Source organism: Aythya fuligula, chromosome 3 (assembly GCF_009819795.1).
Source record: "Aythya fuligula isolate bAytFul2 chromosome 3, bAytFul2.pri, whole genome shotgun sequence".
Taxonomy (NCBI): domain Eukaryota; kingdom Metazoa; phylum Chordata; class Aves; order Anseriformes; family Anatidae; genus Aythya; species Aythya fuligula.
Window position 1 is genome coordinate 112507639 of NC_045561.1, and position 18966 is coordinate 112526604.

Consider the following 18966-nt stretch of genomic DNA (forward strand, 5'->3'; position numbering starts at 1 on the left):
AGCTTCAAAATAAATCTCAAATCTTTCACTTTAATTTTTAAAATATAAAGCTGCAGACAAGTAAATGCATTTTTTTTGGTGGAATGTGGCTAAGGTATATAATATTTCAATATTAATATGTAACATTTTATGCTAAGTGGAAAAAAATCCAGAGTACTTCCAAAAATTTGAGTATCTAATAGATTTGCTTTTACATATGCATCTATGTATACATCCACTTATCCATAGGTAGATTTATCTTCTGCCTTTCTCCTTCTTCCTCCATCCCATACCATGCTGACTGAAAGGATTTGAGAGGCCTCAGTCAGATTCAGCACTGAAACCCCTCCACATCAAGAGGCAGAGAGAATCCCCTACAGCTGGGAGGGTGGGAAAAAAATAAATTACTTCACAGATGAATGCAGCAAGAGAAGACTGGATTGCAGTGGAGTATGTTTTGTTACAAGATGAAAGCTCTTCCAGAGCAGCTGTTCCATCCTTATACAACCCTCAGCACTGTTGATGTCTGAGTGATTTCCACCAGAGCACTGAGTGTCTTGTGAGGTTTTTTCACTCATTTATCCTCCACCAGGGAGAAATCTGTGTGCACAATGCCGTATTTTGATAGAAAGAAATTAGCTTGGGATTTTCTATAGGCACGTAGGATTTTTTTTAGATGACTTCACATGGCGTCAAAGATAAAGCTAGATGATGTTCAGAGAAGCAATGAACAATCCACGCCACCTACCTTACTCAGTAGAGCTGTCAGACCCATACACCTGCATCAGGTAGATTAAAATTTTTGTTTAAACCATTTTAAACCTTCCTCCATCCCTCCCTTAATTCTATACAGAAATTGAGAATGTACTTTAGGAGGACTATTTGACAAGGTCATGCAAATAAATGCATATAAGTGTAAAACATAGGAATATGTTAGGTAAAGTAGGTGCCATTCTGTCCCTCGCACAAAGACAAGCTGAAGGTGTTCTAGTTTAGGTTTTGTATCTACCTCAAGGCTGCTTGCTTTCAGACATTTTGCATCTTTCAGATGCAATATCCAGGTGATAATGGGAAAATCCCTCACCTCTGACTTTAATCAGGCAATAGAAAATCTTGGAGCCAAGGGAAAGGGAGATGAGTGGGAGGTCTGACATAATGTAGTAAAGGCAGTGGGTGGTGTTTGATTTTCTTTTCTTAGTGCCTTTTTTATAGATAAATCAGTAGCTAATCTGCTAAAATGAATTTCTGAGGAGGACTCTGAATTTCAGGACTTTCATTAGTGCATTGATTCAAATCTAAACCAGGCTGTGGGTGTTTCTTTCCTATTTTAAGTCACCAAAATCCTCAGGGTGTTCCCTGTTCTGCTTTAAAATACATAAATAAATAAGTCTGATCACTCCTTAGCTGTGTATAACTCAGTGGAATTTACCAACTTCAGAGACTTGCAGCCCTCCAGGAAGATTTGACTATTTTTATTTCTACATGTTTTTGCTTTGGCTCCACTACAATGCTACTTTTGCTGTAGTGCTGTCCAGTGCTGTAGTGCTGTAAGAAGATGGGATGCTCCTAGCTGAGAAGGCTGTTTGTGCTGTTTGTTTTCCATGTAGCATCTGTCTCTGAACTACCTGAGTAGCTGGCCACAGAATGTACGAGATAGGAGATTATGTTTATGTGCATTGGGTAGTGAAGAGGAAAAGAGACTGTCCAGCCTTCCTGGATTTTGCTGATGAAAATAAGTATTGAATTCACTCCTCTGAGACAGACAATGTGGTGCTATGACAGTGGTCATACCTCTGTTCCCATTCTTTGAAGAGCTGTCTCATTACCAAAACATAGTTGAAAAAAGATGGTTACTGCAGCATATGCCAGTAATAGTGTAGATGCCTTATGATTTCTCTCCTGAAAAGAGGATGTCTGTTATTATCAATGTTGTAAACTGCAATGGGCTCATCGAGGTCTGTTGCTGGAGCACATTTGACAAAATCCTACACAGTTTATGAATTGGTAGCAGGACCATCTAATGCATCAATAGAGCTGCTGTTCATGCTCATTAAGTCTATATCCTAAGCACCTTCATGAATGGATAGCAGCAGCTATTGTTACCATGCTGTGGTCTATTTACAAGAATAAATGAATTGATTGGTTTACATCTTTTATTTCTGTCATCAAAAGCAATGGCCCATAGTTCGGAATGACGGTTTTTATCCTTTCAGCTTGAAAATATATCCATACTTGAATAATAGGAGTGAAATATCAATGTTTTTTATTTTTGTTTTTGTGTTTGGTAAAAATTAAACACAGATGAAATTGAAATGGGGGACTTGTGCTCCCAATCTACATTTATTTGGGATAGATGCACCACAGAATCTGCACCTGTATTGGGCTTATGTGGTAAGGTTTTGGTAGCAGGGAGACTACCCATGTTGGAGCAGTTCTTGAAGAGCTGCTGTCTGTGGGCAGGCCATGCAGGCTAAGTTCAGGATGGATGGCATCCCGTGGGAGGGACCCCACGGGGAGCAGGGGGAGAGAAGGACCGTGAGGGAATGGTGGAGATGAAGCATCGGGGACTGACAGCAGCCCCATTGCCCGTTCCCCTGCACCACTTAGGGGGAGGAGAAGGAATAGGATGGATAGGGGGCAGGTGGTTTTAGTTAACTTGAGATAACTGAGTTGCCTGAAATAGTTATTTTTCTAAAATTAACACTAGTGGTTTTAGGTGTTGCTGAGCAGTGCTTACACAGAATCAAGGACTTTTCAGCTCCTCGTGCTGCCCTGCCAGCAGGGAGGCTGGGTGTGCACCAAGAGCTGGGAGGGGACACAGCCAGGACAGCTGGCCCCAATGGGCCAAAGGGATGTCCCACACCATGCTGTCATGCTCAGCAATAAAAGCTGGGGGAAAGAAGAAGGAAGTGGGGTATGTTCAGAGTGATGGTGTTTGTCTTCCCAGGAAACTGTTACACGTGGTGAGCCCTGCTCTCCTGGAAGTTGCTGAGGACCTGCCTGCCGATGGGAGGTAGCCAGTGAATTCCTGGTTTTGCTTTGCTTGCACACGTGGCTTTTGCTTTACCTAGTGAATGCTTTTATCTTAGCCCATCAGTTCTCACACTGTTACCTTTCTCATTCTCTCCCACATTTTCTGATTCTCTCACAGCTGGGGAGAGTGAGCGAATGGCTGTGTGAGGGTCAGCTGCCTGCTGGGCTAAACCACAACACTGCTCTAGTCTGCTATCAACTACACTAATCTCCATTATGCTGAGTCTGTTTTACCTGTGACAGTAACTAGTGAGTGATCTCCCTGTTCTTATTTCAGCCTGTGAGCTTTTCTTGTTTTCTTCCTCCCCCTGTCCTGTTGAGGAGGGGAAGTGAGAGAATGGTGTGGTGGAGCTGAGCAGTGTGAGACCACCACGGCACTTCTTCCTCAGCCCTTGTACTCTCTTGAGAACAACTTAAGCATTTTGCAAGGTACTCTGGTACCAGGCAGCTGCAAGAAGCATATATGCAAAGCCAGTTTGGCTCTGAAGAGATGTGATCCCACCCTTCAACTTAGTTTCGATGTAGTTGCTTACCATGTTACAAGGCACAGAGAATACTGTTATTGAAACAACATGTGACAACCTGAGCTGTCTTCTAACAAGCCACAGCTGTAGGACAGATCTGCAGTGCACCAAAAACTCCTTTATTAAAGGGGGGACACTGCTTTCCTCACCTATGTGGCTTCCTTCCTGGTGCTTTTGATGTCTGCAATGTGATGATACAACCACTGTCTGCATTCAAGCCTATTTGCTCCTTCTTGATACCCTACAGTGAGAGGGGAGATGCCTTTTCTCTCTCTACCCTTGCCAGCCTTATGGATACAAGGGATGGGTAAAAAGCCTGTTTGCTGTGTTACTACTTCTCCTCTTTCTTTTTCTATTTATGTCTTGACCCTGACCCACTTTTAAGATTGGTAGTAGATATCTCCCTTTGAGGGAACCTTTCCAGACTGACATGCTTTGTGAGCAGAGCCCTTATAATTGCATTTCTCACAGGATAACCATCCTGAAGGAGTTGCATAATCCTCCCTTGCACTGTCCTGCTGATGAGCTGCAAATTGACAATATGTAAAAATAGTTGAAGCTTGGCCTCCTTTCTTCATCTGAAACAGTTACAGAGAGCCTTTCTTCAGAGCTTTCCTTACTGATATGGTTATTTGTACGTGGTGTACCTTCTTTCTCTTTTTCTCTTTGCATGTCTGTAGTATTATCTCTGGTCTTTACTGTCTTTAGTATATAGAAAATTCTGCTTGGCCTTTGAAGAGGAAATTGTCTCATAATTACTGCAGTTTTACCTTTTTCACAACAAAGAGCTTGGCCAAGGTCTGGGTCAAGAAATGAGGATTTGGCTTAATCATAGCCTTAACTGTACCTTAAATGGTTCACGATTGTGATGGAGCCAAAGAATAAGGATGTATTTGCCTTCTTAAATATAAGCCTAAATAAGGGTCTAGGATGTTTAATGGGCTAAAGAGGAAGAAAAACTTAAATAGAAGATGTTAGATTTTGAGGAAGTGTAGAAGAAGGAGGGAAAACTTGACTAGTAAAAGCCTAGCTAGCACAAAAAAAAAGCTAACACAGTAAAAGCCTTTTCACTGTGGTCTAGACTGATTGGAATCAGTATTCAGAGTCAATGTCAAAAAATATCCTGAAAACTGATCAGTTTCTAACAGGAAATCTGTTTGGTCATGACTGACAGTAATGAAAACATGAATTATATTATAATTTCATGTTCTTATTTATGTATTTATTTTTTCTCACACAATCTCTAAATAAGCTTTTTTGTTTGTTTGTTTGTTTTTCCATTCCTTTCTATTTTTCTATTTCTTTTGCATGCTCACACTTTTAATAATGATGAGGACCACAGAAGTGACTTGATAAATAGACATCTGCACCTGAGATCAGAAATTCATTATGAAAGGTTTTGTATATGCACAGAGGAAAAAAAGAAAGTCTCCTGATACAGATCTTTAAATAAATGGAGAAGGTAGAGAAAGAAGTGGAGAAGAGGTGAATACAACTTTTGCTTCTTACAAATTCTGAATTGAAAGAAAGACAATTGACTCAGATAGAGAGGTGAGCCACAGTAGCCTAACAAATTCCCTTACATCAGCTGAGTCTCCATCATTTATTCCTGTGTTCATTGCAGAAGATACTAAGTCTGCAGATTTGCCATTGGTTAGCCATATGCATAAGGACAGTGAACATAGCTCAGCAAAAAAGTCTGCTGACAAGGCCCTAAGAACAATGTTGAGATTATGTCTAGCAAGGAAGAGATCAGACGAGAATGAACCAGACCTGATCATCTGAAACTGGTAAAGAATGAGAACATCTGCTTTTCTGCCTTGCAGTCCCTCCAGAGGGGTTAATTTGACATTGAGATTGTATGAATGAAATACATGTGGAAAGACACTTTATTTCCCAATATACCAGGATAGTGTGAGGTGTCATTAGGCTTGTGTTGCTATGGAAGGAATTATTATTAGACCAAAACAGGGCAAATGATTTTGTTTTTATTGTATCTCCTCAGCCTGAGATATGCCATGGTCACTTACAGTGTGAGATCTGTACTCTTCTTTTTATCTTTTTGTCCTTTTCCCTTCTTTCCCTTTATTTCTTATTTTCTTTGCAATTACTGACTGTGTTTTATTGGAACCCATAAGTTAAAAGCCAATAATGAAGAGTGTGCAGTGACCTACAGCATAAAATAGGTAGAAATTTGATAATTCTAGAGAAAAAGCAGACCTATTCTGTTAGCCAATGTTGTACTGAAATAATCCCTAAGACTATGAGAATTTGCTTACAGCATGGAATGAAGCATGGTGTGGCTGCCCTCCCTCCAACCTACTCTATTGCAGAGGAAAATGTTTTTTTTTGTTGTTGTTGTTTTTTTTCTTTCTTCATCTGTGTGATTCTTCCGTATTTTGCTTCCAGGGAAGCAAGATGACTCTGACATCAGGTAAACACAAAGGCTCCAGGTTGTCTCAACTGATTTTTTCTTTTCCTTTCCTTAATGGGCAGCTTGGATCATCTCATGTCAGTCAGAGAAGAAAAGCAGTGTTGGTTTAAATACCATATTCAAGGTTTTACATTTCAGACACTTGTCTTCTGTTTCTTCTGTCTCTGTTCTTAGGAAAGGGTGAGATATATTTAATATTAACTATTTATTGATGGATGAAGCAGGTTTGTGTGTATAATCAGAACTACAAGCCATGTCTGGGTACTCTGTCTTCAATGGCAGTGTCCTACCACAACCTTTCACATGTCAGATTTGCTTAATCAACATTACACATAGCAAAGATGATGACTAGTATTATGAATGGAAATTTGAAAGGACTCTTCAGACTCTCAACTGCAGTTGTGTGCCTCTGTCAAGTATAAGGGAATATAAAAATGCAGGCATATTTGAGCTAACCCTCAGTTTCATGGGTAGTAATCTATGTCTTATATACAGCTGGTTATGTGGATGAGGGTACTCTGTCCATGCACAAATAACAAATGACTTTTGCTATTTGCCATTAACCTTCCTGAAGGTTGTATATCTTCTTTGAACTTTCATGAATTGTTTCTCTATCTTTCAGAAAGAAATATATCTTTAATCAAACATATGATCCTTCAAGCTGTCCCTTCAGTGTTGAGAACAGAAAATAAGGGATTTATTTCTGTTCTAAAGGAAAATTTTGGGTGCTGTATATCTGTGTTTCTTAAAGCAGTAACTATGAGTGCTACCAGAATACACATATGCCCACCTTCCCTGTTTTTTTTTTTTCTTTTTTGGTGATCATCTGAAGAGTAAGGGAGGTTTATTGATGGGAAAGCAATTTGAAGGGAGAGATAGGAACAAGACTGATCTGATATAAGTAGTGCTACAGAAACCTTAACAAAATAGCAGGAACAGAAAGAATACAGAAATGGAAGACAGAGTGAACTTCTTAAAAATCACATTTCACAGTTCTTTATTGCCTTCTGCTCTCTGTTCTATATGTATGGGGGAAGGAAAAATAGAAAAACTGCAAGTACGGTGATAAATACTTCTCTGTGGTGCAAATGACTTCATAAAAACTCAACTTTCACTTGTGTTTTATCATCCTTTCACCAGGCACCCTTGATGTGCTATTTATAGCTGTGTAATTCACAGTAGCCTGTCAATTATCTTATAGGGTACTTTCTGGCCGTTGGTTGGAGGAGGATATATCCCATCTGAATGACAACACTTTTTGTAACCTTATGGCACACTTGCAAATGTGATTTCATTTCAGGCTGTGATGGAAATGTTAAGATAAGTGGGCACCAACAGCTTTTCTGCCTTCCTGCCTTTGCCAAAAAACAGGTAAGATCAGTGGAGGCAAAAAAATCTCAACTCTTCCTTAATCAATATTTGCTTCAATCGCACCCTTGTGGATTTTTTTTTTTGTTAATATATTTATTTTTTATTTTTCCTTCTGGGAATGCAAAAATGTGAACCTAGACAGGGTACGATGCTGAAGGGTTATGAAGTTTTCCATTTTTCAGGGTATTGCTGGCTCTGTTCTAGTCAGCTTAGATCACAGATGAAGGTGTGTTTTCTTCTGCACTTCTCAGTGTATATATGGCATTTTTAAGATTTATTTATTTTAAATCCACTGACATAAGGACTAGCTATATTTAAAAAAAAAAAAAAGTGTGTGTGGATGGGGGTGCCCTATTGTATTCAAGCAACATAGATTTAGGCCTGAGAAGTGGAGAGGATCTTTTGGTTACTCGGTTTAATATTCAGTGGACAGCTGACTATTACAAAGCTATGCCTGTATAGAGCTCCAAATCTGTTTTACTTTACTTTTTGCTTCATAGAACCTTCAAGATTCTTTCTTCACCTAGTGAAACACAGAATAAGATCTTTTTTGCTAAGAGCCCAGTCTCCAGCTGAATGCTCACTGCTAGGTATTCACACCAAATTTATATATATATATATTTTTTTTTTTTTTTTTTTTTTTATATATGGTCTCATATCAGTTACATTTCTTTATTTTTGAAGGCCTCCCCTCATAGTGTTTTGATTCCCCTCAACCTTATCATCTGTATTTCACTATTTCTTATAGTGTGTGGAAATCAAAACTGCTCTCTATCATTCCGGTCTTGGTTTTACCAACGACATAAGTACATTTTAATTCTCCTTCCTAACCTTTCTTATTAATACATGCTCATTCAGAACACCTAAATTCTTCTGAGGCTCCAAAGGACCAAGTCTATGTACCTGTTCTGCAGCCCTTGATCATGGAGATAACTTGGAATAGTCTAAAGGAGAAGGGAAAGAAAAAAAACAATGATCCACATCCTTCTTTTTGCCTGACCTGAAATGATGATTTACCAATTTTCCTGTTCTTACTGAACTTATCAGCAGCATACTTATACTACCTCAATAAAATGAGTTTGGAACTACACATTTAATAAAAAAAATAACAACTAATCTCATTTAATGATTTCACATTAACAGCTTTTTGAGATTGGTTTGTCTTAATCTTTTTAAACTTGTATTTATCAATATTGCATAGTTTTAAAAATTTCATCAGATTGTTCTACTGTGCTAAGTCAAACGCCTTGCAGAAATCTAAGCATATTATCTGTCTACTAACTCCTTTATCAGCTGAACTTGTAGTGTTCTGAAGGATGTAATCAGGCTTATGTGACATGATTTATTTTTCAAGAGACACTGTTGAGAGGCAGTACTTATATCCTTGTTCCTTATTTCTCCCTCAGATAAATTAATGCTCAGTCAGGTTTTTCATTAATTTATGCAGGGTTACAGCAGGTTTTTTGTTACCCAGGTTATCCCTCCTGACTTTCTGAATAGTAGGATGCTAACACTTCTCCATCCTTCCAGACCATGCTGTTCCCAGATAGATTGAAAATAGCATCTGGCCAAAATGCCCTAAGCCAACTCTTTCTACTTCTGGTGTAAGCTTTTTGGATTTGCTAAAAATAAATGTTTCTTTCATATGGTTATTGTGTAATATCTTGCTGAGTTACTTATGGACTGGAAAATACTTCATCATGCTCAAGTGATAAGTGTAGATCATGCTGCTTCATTCAAAACACAGAATAGAATAAGTTTTTGAACACATCTGGCTTTTCTGCATCACTGCTTATTTTACTGCCTCTCTATTCTTGATAGTGTTTCTTTCCTTCATCGTGTATATGAGTATTTTTTCAGCCTTGCAAACTTTTTATTCTCTTTTCTATCTTTTCTCTTCTTTTTTTTTTTTTTCTGTCTTTTTCTTTTTGATTTTCTGCATTTGGAAAACAAGACAAAGTTGCTCGTTTATGTGTCTAATGGACAGATAGAAAGTTTGTAATACTAGTATTTCTGTTTCTATTTCCATCTAACTTATTTGTGGTAATAAATCTTACTGTTCCCTTTACTGTGCTCTAAAGCCACAATTGGTCACAAGTTTTTTTTTTTTTTTTTTTTTTTTTTTTTTCTCCAGAATTGTGGTATCCATCCCTTTTGGCTACCAGAACCCCCCTTTTATGTGGCTTCTGATTTTTCATTCACGTTTTCTTCTGAGTTGTATATATCCCAGATGACGATTTCATAGAATCATCATAGAAACAGAATGGTTTGGGTTGGAAGAGACCTTAAAGATCACCTAATTCCACTCCCCCTGCCATAAGCAGGGACACCTTCCATTAGAAACTTCCAATAGTTTGCAAGTCATTTAAAGTGTTCCATATTTTTTAGCAATAAAGCTGGAAGGTGGCTTGCTGTTTTGTTATTGGCTCCTTGCTTGCTTGCTTTTTAGACACCTTTTGCCCAACTCTAATGTTATTATTATTATTTATTTGTGTTACTGGTTTACTGTAATGTGAAAGCAAATGGATTTACATCAGCTCCTACCAGATGTGGTGTTCCTACTCAGCTCCAGATTCCTGGTGCTGGTATGGATGTGGCTGAAAAATTACCTTAATGTTCTTTGGTGCTTTTCTTCAATTCATTTCTGAATGGGATCTGACTGTTTAAAATTGCTCTGTTTTAAATGGGCACTGCCTTGCTGCCTGCACTAGTCAATTGTCAACCAACTCTGTCTCTGAGATTCAGACCCTTTTAGTTGCCCTTCTATTCTTATGAGAATATGATTATGTATTTCACAAAAGAATACCTTGCCATTTACTGCAGTTCATTGCTTTACATACGTTATCTCCTGCTGCCATTAATTTTCAAAACAAGGGGAACTCCAAAGCTGTCATCTGAATTTCTGCTGAGAAGACCCCAGAAGCCTTCTATATCCCTGGAGTTCCTTGAGATACCATGACCCCATCTTATATCAGTTCTTCCTTTGTAAAGTAAAACCTCTCAGCAGCACAGAAAGGGCCTCTTTCAGGTCATTGATAAAGATGTTTGATTCCCAGGTGCCCAGACAGCCTGCTGTGGTGCCCCACTTGTCACTGGCCTATAGTTGGAGCATGACCCATTAACCACTGCTCCATGAACCCAACCTATGTTGAGGTAAATTGCATTCACTGTTCTTCCGTTGTCCACAAGACCAGTCATTTTATCAGAGAAGACACGCAGATTGATTGGTCATGCATGATTTACATTTGGGAAATCTATGCTGATGGTTCTGAGACTCCTCCATTGTGCACCCACATGTGTTTCAAGAGGGCTCACTATGGTTTTCCCAGGAACTGAATTCCTGCCAAAGAGCCTCCTGTGTGCTTTCAGCATTACTCTCCATCGTCTGCCATAATTTTCCCAGCAGCATTTGTTTTTTCTCCCCACCTTCATTTTAAATAACTCAGTTAAGTCAAATAAAAGCTTTCCCAGAATATTTTAGATCAGACATTTGAGTCTCTATCTTCCAGCCTTTAATACACTCAGCTGTACATTTCAGAGGAATATATTTAGTGTTGGCTGATACTACTGATACTAGACTTCAAAGTTAAATGTGTAAAAAGCATCAAGAGTTAACTGCAGATAATCTAAAGAAGTAAACTTAATACAACAAACAAATAGATACAAACTCACTTTAGACAGGGCAAAAACACTTGCAAAGCTATGCCCAGGGCACAGCAGAAATGTGGTACTCGGTCTCTCTGGCAACTTAATCTTGAAATCTGTGTTGGGTTTCTTGTTTTTTTTTTTTTTTTTTTTTTTTTTTTTTTTTTTTTTTTTAAATGATGTGCTTCAAATTGTTTCCTGCTTCTGCTTGTTTTCATTTTTTATTTATTTCTACCTCTTTCACAACATATTTGTTGCCTCTAAAGCCTTAACTGAAATTTCTGATTTTTTTTTTTAATCCTTAAACTGTAACTAGACTTCTTCAACTTCCAGTGAAGTTAAATTTTATTAGTTCTTTGCTATGCTCACTACTTTGGCAAGTTATAATTGCATCCCAAATTCTCTATTTCTCTGTGCCCATTAGTCTCTTAGGATTGCCTAGTTGTGTACAGCAGCCAGAGCACCGCAAATACCTTCCAGATGGGGGACAGTAGATACTACAGCTTCTTTAAATTAAAAAGCTTCACGTTCAGTCTGTAGATATCACTTAGTTTCCATATCCAAAACTTGGAGGTAGATATTTGCCTTCTCTCGGTTTCTGTGCTGACATTTCTGTATAAATGAAAAGAGAGTTGATTACAGAAGCTCCCTGCCAGTAAGAGATTTTTCATTAATGTTTAAAAAGCATAACCTAATTGCTTTAGTAGCAAGAATTTTCTAGAAGTGGGCCCTGAAATCTGTTTCTGTGAATAAAAGAAACTTTTCCATTATAAATAGGGAAGAATTAAATGCAAATTTTAATTAAAGAGAAAAATTTTACACAGAAAATACAGGAAGCACCACTTCAAATCACCTGAAGATAGAAAGCAGTTGGTAAAGTGTAGTCAATTAAATATTCTCTTGGGTCTTAATGTGCCACACACTTGATGTTGCTTGTTAAATGGGAAACCTCATAGTTGCAGGAAGCATTTCCTTTGTGTCTTGTGTCTGTGCCCACTAAGTTTAAAATTATAAGTAAGGATACAATGAATATGTTAGATAAGGCTGCAATCAAATCTTGGTTTTAGACTTAGATCCTTTTAGTTTATGATGCCTGAGCTGAAGTCTTGAATTTTCTTTCTGTCCTCTGTCCACCTCTTTTCTGATTCAGCTGAAATGTGCAGACTTGGTGTCACTCTTTCTTCCAAGTTTCATAAATATAGCTGGAGGTGCCCCTTTTACTCTGAGGAAGCCTGTTTTATGAATTTAAATAACAAACACTACAGACAGATTGTACAAAGGCACATTCACCTTGGACCACTCCCATCCCACAGAGGAGTAGGCATCTGTTGTGGCTGAAATTGGATGGAAATGATCCAGAACTTCAGGTTACCCAAAAAAGAGGCATACACAATTAACAATAACAATCCAGCTACTTGAGTTGTGTCAGTGTGTATTGAGATAATTTCATCAGAGGAACAGCGTGTTGATACCTTTATGGCTTTACAGTGCTCTATTTAGTGGTAGCTATCCTGCTGCTCAAGCTTTAACGTAATCTACTCCATATTTAGAGAGGCTGCTCTTGCACTCCGTCATGCCAAGGCAAGTCTCCATTTATTTAGAATAGCAGTCATGCTGGCCTTGGCTGCTGAGATAAGAATAAGTCTATGGCTCAGGATCCTTTAAGAAGGAATCTTAAAGATCATCTTGTTCCAACCCCCTGTCATGGCCAGGGATGCTACCCACTAGATCAGGTTTCCCAGGGCCTCATCTAGCCTGGCCCTGAACACTTCCAGGGATGGGGCATCCACAGCTTCTCTGGGCAACCTATGCCAGTGCTTCACCATCTTCTGAGTGAAGAATTGACTCCCAGCTTCTAATCTCCCTTCTTTCAATTTAAAACCATTCCCCCTTGTTCTGTCATTATCTGCTTGAGAAAAAAAGTCCCTTATCTTTCATATAAGCCCCCTTTAAGTACTGAAAGGCTGCAATGAGGTCACCCCAGAGTCTTTTCTTCTTTAGGCTCAACATCCCCAGCTCTCTCATCCTATCTTCATAGAAAAAATGCTCCAGCTCTCTGATCAACTTTGTGGGCCTCTTCTGCATGCACTCCTTCTTCTGCTCCACCTCCTTCTTGTGCTGGGGGTCCCAGACCTGGATGCAGTACCCAAGTGGGACCTCACAAGGGCAAAGCCAGAGACATGAGACAGTGAAGGAGCAATGGGAAGGAAGAAAAGCAAAATATGAGAATACCAGTCTCAGAGCTGATGAGCCCATGGTGTCTGTCATTCATTTGTATTTTGAGGGCAATAACTGCAGAAGGGTGTATAGCTATGAAAGGCCAACCAAAGCAAGGGAAGGAGCCAGTGAAAAGGCAAAGCCAATAAGGTGAAATGCAGATAAAAGCATGTTGGTGATGTTATGCAAGCAATTGAGTGGCAAGATGAGGGCTCAGCACATACGTGCTTTGGAGAAGTTTGTGCATGGAAGCTATTTGTGAAGAGACAGTAGAATCTAATTTGTTTGAACTCTACCATCTGTGGTGTAATTGCCTTATTACCAGTGGGATTTATATGAGTAAATGAACACTAGAAAGAGAAAGAATACTAATAGTAGGGTTTTGTTTTACATAGCACTGTCTCTGCTCATCTGTCTAAACTATATAAAAAGAAGTCAACTGATACCTGGTTTACATAAGATTATCTATTTTCATTGATAAAATTATATTAAAAGTAGGTCAATTACAACAAAACATTTGCTAAGGAAGAAATAAACTCACTGTCATGAAAAGAATCTGATTGCTCTCTAATTACAAAGAATAAAAAAATCAGTAACATCAATTCTAAAATGCATCTTCAACAGAAGAACAAAAATAAAACTGGAAGCTGACATCTTTCTTTTACAAGTAGTTCCTCTAAGAGCTGCTAGTTTGACAAGCTTCCAAACTGACATCTTCTATTTATACATAAAGGCATTGCATTTTTTTCCCAGCTGATATTTGCTAACAAGGCCCTTAGCAGATGGTATGCTGAATTGGATAAGTTCTTTTTTGATATTAAAATATGTTTTTTAAATTCCTTTCCCATTAAAAACTATGGGTCATGTTGTATAAGGACTACCATTGTGGTTACATAGACATTCCTTCATGTTCATAAACTGTGCCAACTAATAAATCAGTCAGCAGTTAGGCAAAGTGAATTTAATGTTATAGATAATATTTTAAAATTTTGACATCAATTCAAACCATTAGAATATGCACATATATGGTACTTTTTTGAAGATAGATTGATATCCTAACAGACTTCACCTACACGTAATGTCTAGTAAATGTTGTCCCATATCTGGCCTTCAATATAACAGGAGAGTAGGCAGTGTTGAAGTTATAGGTCCCCTTTTTAAAACAGTCCTGCTGCTATAATTAGAATTGATAAAGCTAGATCAAGGTTTTGGAGCTGAAATACTTCATCAAATTCAACTGTGTATTAGCTATGTCCTACATTTCTTCTTCAACTTCATTCCACTTTCTGCATTTGGTCTGGTCACTAGAATGTGGCAAGATGTTCATGCTGTTATGGGATACATTGGGTAACAGTGGTTTTGGAGTTAGCTAAGATTACATGTGATGCAGTGGAAAAATAGAGGTGGCAGCATTTTGCATCCTAATTCTAAGAAGATACAGATATGAACTGAGCTTTGCCTAGCAGTGCTTCCTAGGAAGGGCTATATACAGAGTAATTCCTAATTTAAAATGTCATTACTTCGTAAAATCAATGATTGTCATTCATGTGAATGATCCATCCTGATAGAATGTTTCACAGATTTTTTTTTTTTTTTACTTTTTTTTTTTTTTTTAATATCAAAATAGATGAAATACAGAATGTTAAATATCTGCAGATTAAACAGATAGCAAAAAAAGGAAAGGCAAGGACGTATAAAGATGAGATGCTTGTGGGGATCATGGGTTAACAGCTTGTCTTCGAAAATTATTGTTTATTGCACAAGGGGATGAATGTTACTGCATCTGCCCACATGACTGTGACAAATAAATGTGGCTTGATTCATTTGCTATCATGTAGATACGTATCAACAACGGAATCTCTAGTCATTCACATAGGGCTAGTAGAGCCTCTGGGAGACATGTATGCCTCTGGACATGTCAGAAGCAGGAGATCAGGATTAATAACTTAGAGTGGCTCAAATCACTTTAAATTCATCCTAATGTCTGTGGTCTCGATGCAGTTTCTTAATATACTGAGATCAAATTAGATTTTTTAGAGCACTCTATTCCTGCAGTATCTAAGTACTAACATATTAGACAATAATTTAAAACCAAATCCGTTGCCATCAAGCCAAAGTATAATTCTCATCCTAACTAACTCATGTCCCTCCAAGACAGGGTAATTCAAACTGACTGGTAGTCATTAACATTCAGTCCCTAATGTGGCAGGCATTATCAGGATCCAGTGTCATAAATCTGTCTTAATCAAAGTCTTCCTTGAAAATAGACAGTGGGCTCTAATGAGTAATATCCAGGCTGCAAACAATTCCATGGGATATTTAGTACTGTACTGAATATAGTACTGCACTGAATGCATATCCTTGTGAGCTGCCATTAAAAAAAATAATCGAATGAAGAGGTTCATTGCATCATGCTTGGACCAAGACTTAATGCTAATCCTGGTATGGTATGTCTGAGATTTTTGGGTGAAGACATAAGATCTATGGCGGAGGAAGCTTTGTCCAGAAGGCTGACTATTCCCTATGTAAATTTAAAGTATATTAAAGGTAGTTTGTGTTGACCAAACAACAACTATTAGAAGATCAACAGATCTCACTGATACTTACCATGTATCTTCCAGCAATTAATATAATAGTACATTTTGGAATGGAAATAGTCTACTACATTGTTGAGCACATGTATTCGATTATTTGTGAGTGTCTACCGTCTTAAAAACTCAGTTTTACCACTTTTTGGTTTCTGCTAAATCTTGCATTTGGAAAAAAAAAATATAAAAAAAATATATAAATATATAAAAAAATATAAAAAATATAAAATATATATATATATAAATATATATATATAATATATATATATATAAATATATAAAAAATATATAAAAAATATAAAAAATATATATATAAATTTTTTTATATAAAATATAAAAAATTGTCTCATTTCTGTTGCATAACCCTGATGCAAAGATTTTCAGAACAACAGGAAGCCTTTTGTTGCCATGAGTGTTGGCTCAGCTGGTTAGAAACCTCTTAACACAGTGAAGGTAGCTAGTCTCAGCCCAAGTAAGTTTTGGACAGATTGCAGAACAAGCTTTAGCATGGCAATGACTGCGTGGTTCTGACCAGACATGTCTTGCATCAGGTCTTCTTTCATTTTTGTGTCTTCCTACTGTAAAAGGTCAGTGGTCAAGAGCTAGAAATCATCTTTGTCTCTACATACTCTGAAATTCAGTACTTCTCATTATAGAACTCTTGTTTGCTTTTTATCCCTATCGCCCAGCCATTTGGCAGTGTCAGGAGTGATTTCCAGTTCATTAGCAGACGAAGATTAGGTGAAGATGAAAGCCTGTGAATAACTAAGGCAAAGCACATTGTGGACTAGAAGTATAAAGCAAATTCAGTTGCTATGTGTGCTAAAGATGAATTTGTCCTTCAGTTCCATATTTGCAAATAATAGGAGATAGTGAATATTAACCCTAAATATTAAATTCTGCATCATATGAGTTGTCTGCCAGTCTAGCTTTCATTCTAGAAAGGACATAATAAAATTCAAAATTTTAAATGTAGACATCTAGCTTTTTACACAGTCTTAGCAATTTTAGTGAACATGGTTTTTGTACTGACAAACTGGTACAAAATCTGTTTGAAAGGACGGGACTTGCCATCTAATTATCACCAATATTTCTAGTGAAATTCAGACTGTGAAGCTGCTTGCAGTTGTTCAAGTGAAACATTCCTCTGTGAAGAATTATGAAGCTTCATTTCCTTTAAAATTTTCCAGGGACAGCATGTCAGTCTGAGCAGAATGCCCTTAGGGGGATCTAGGGAGATTTCAAATAATACGTTTAAAAAGGCATGTCATTATAGCTGCATCTTTAAATTTTTTACAGAAATAATTATTTCTCGGGCAACTTTCTTTTTGCAAATATGATTGATGCTTTGAAGATTTTTTCTTCTGTTTCAGGATGAGAAAAAAGTACTAAAGCACTCCCAATCAAATGTATTTATTTATTTATTTTATTTATTTATTTTGAGAAATACCTCACTATCTGTGTAATACTGAGGTGCAGTTCTTGATTGTATGCTATGGAGTGGATTTCAGGAACAGAATAATATTTTTTATTACAGTGAATGCCTATATCTTACTGATGATGACAACTATTTGTTGTTGTCTTACAAGTTTCAGTGGAAATGGTGAATATACCATCTGAGATGACTGACAAGCATAAAAAGAGTATGTATTTGTATTTTGTAAAGTGAAGTCACTTCGATTCTCTATTTCTTTTTATGAAACCTCAAAATCTCATCTATTATGGTAGGGTTCATACTCCAGTGATGAAGAAATAGACCCTCTTGTCATGCTCAGTGCAGCTGTTTGGAGAAGACCTCCAGATATTCCTCCCAACCTATAGCACTCTGTACTTCTCTGGATTACTATGGCTGACAACTGGGATTCTGGAAAATTTGGTTTAATTACTCATCTATCCCAAGCTTTGAGAACCAGGGTAAAACATTTAGGTCGGGATTCACCCCACTTCACTTTAGCATCTACCTGAAATGCCTATGTTGGCAGACTAGCTATTCTGTGTCATCACTAGAGTCAACAGTGAAAGACAGAGAGGATTCAGAAGGTGGATCAACCCAACTGATATATCTCTCTTTGTGTTGCCTACAGAGAGGCCTTCACTGCTATTCAGTTAAGCAGGGCAAATCTAGCCATTTATGACTTGATTTTACAATTGCAGAATGAAAAATTTTCCTTTCTTTGATGGGTTATGAAAGTATAGACTGTTTCCCCATTTTTTATAAGCCAATATTTCTGCCTCTGAACTTAGGCAGGAAATGGCATTATGAAAATACTTGAAAACAAGAAAAAAGCATATATATGTGTGTAACTTTAACATTTAAGTGATGTCATTAGAATTCTTAAGAGAGGTCTCAAAATGTTGAAATGGAACTATTTCTTTCTGTCCCCACTTTCTGCCTAAGGCAAAGCCAACACTTTCCATTACATAAATGTCTGAAAAGCAAACCCATTGCATTTATTTACAAGTCCATGTTAAACAGATTGCCCTTCCTCTGTGAAGCTTGGGAATTATACACATCATGTGATCCCAATGGTAGATCGGTACACTGCCAAGAATGACATCGTTTACTTCAATGTTTCTATTAATGATAAATTTAGCCAGCTAAAAGGATGAAGCATGTGCCCCCAGGTTGACGCTAAATTGAAATTACCACTTAGCCTGCAATGAATTGCCTACGTTTTGATTAATAGGCTAAATTCCAGAGCTGACCTTTTCAAAATTACTGAATTACTAAATCCTGAGACAGACAACAGAGTTCCTCTTACACGGAGAAGTGTATTATGCAAACATGTAGGGTCACCTAGAGAAGAAGCTGGCTCTTGGTACGTTGTAACCCATACACGCAGGTGTTAGCCAAGGTGTCATGTCCATCCATATCTGTGATTTATAAGGGCAGAATCATGGTTCTCCACTGCTCCATCACTTATCCATACCACAGCCACACAGAAGATGGTATGGAAGGTGTAGATTGTGGTTTTGTGATGTCTTTTGTAGTTTCAACACCTAAATTAACATTACCTTCAAACTCTAGAAAAGCCTAACCTAATCTTTACACTTTTACACTTAGAATGTAGTGATACCCATGCTAGTTGAAGTACATGTATCTGAACAATACTGCACAGCAGATTCGTCCTCAGTCAGTTTAGAGGTCTCTGCCTGTTGCCACTGAAGTCAAAGA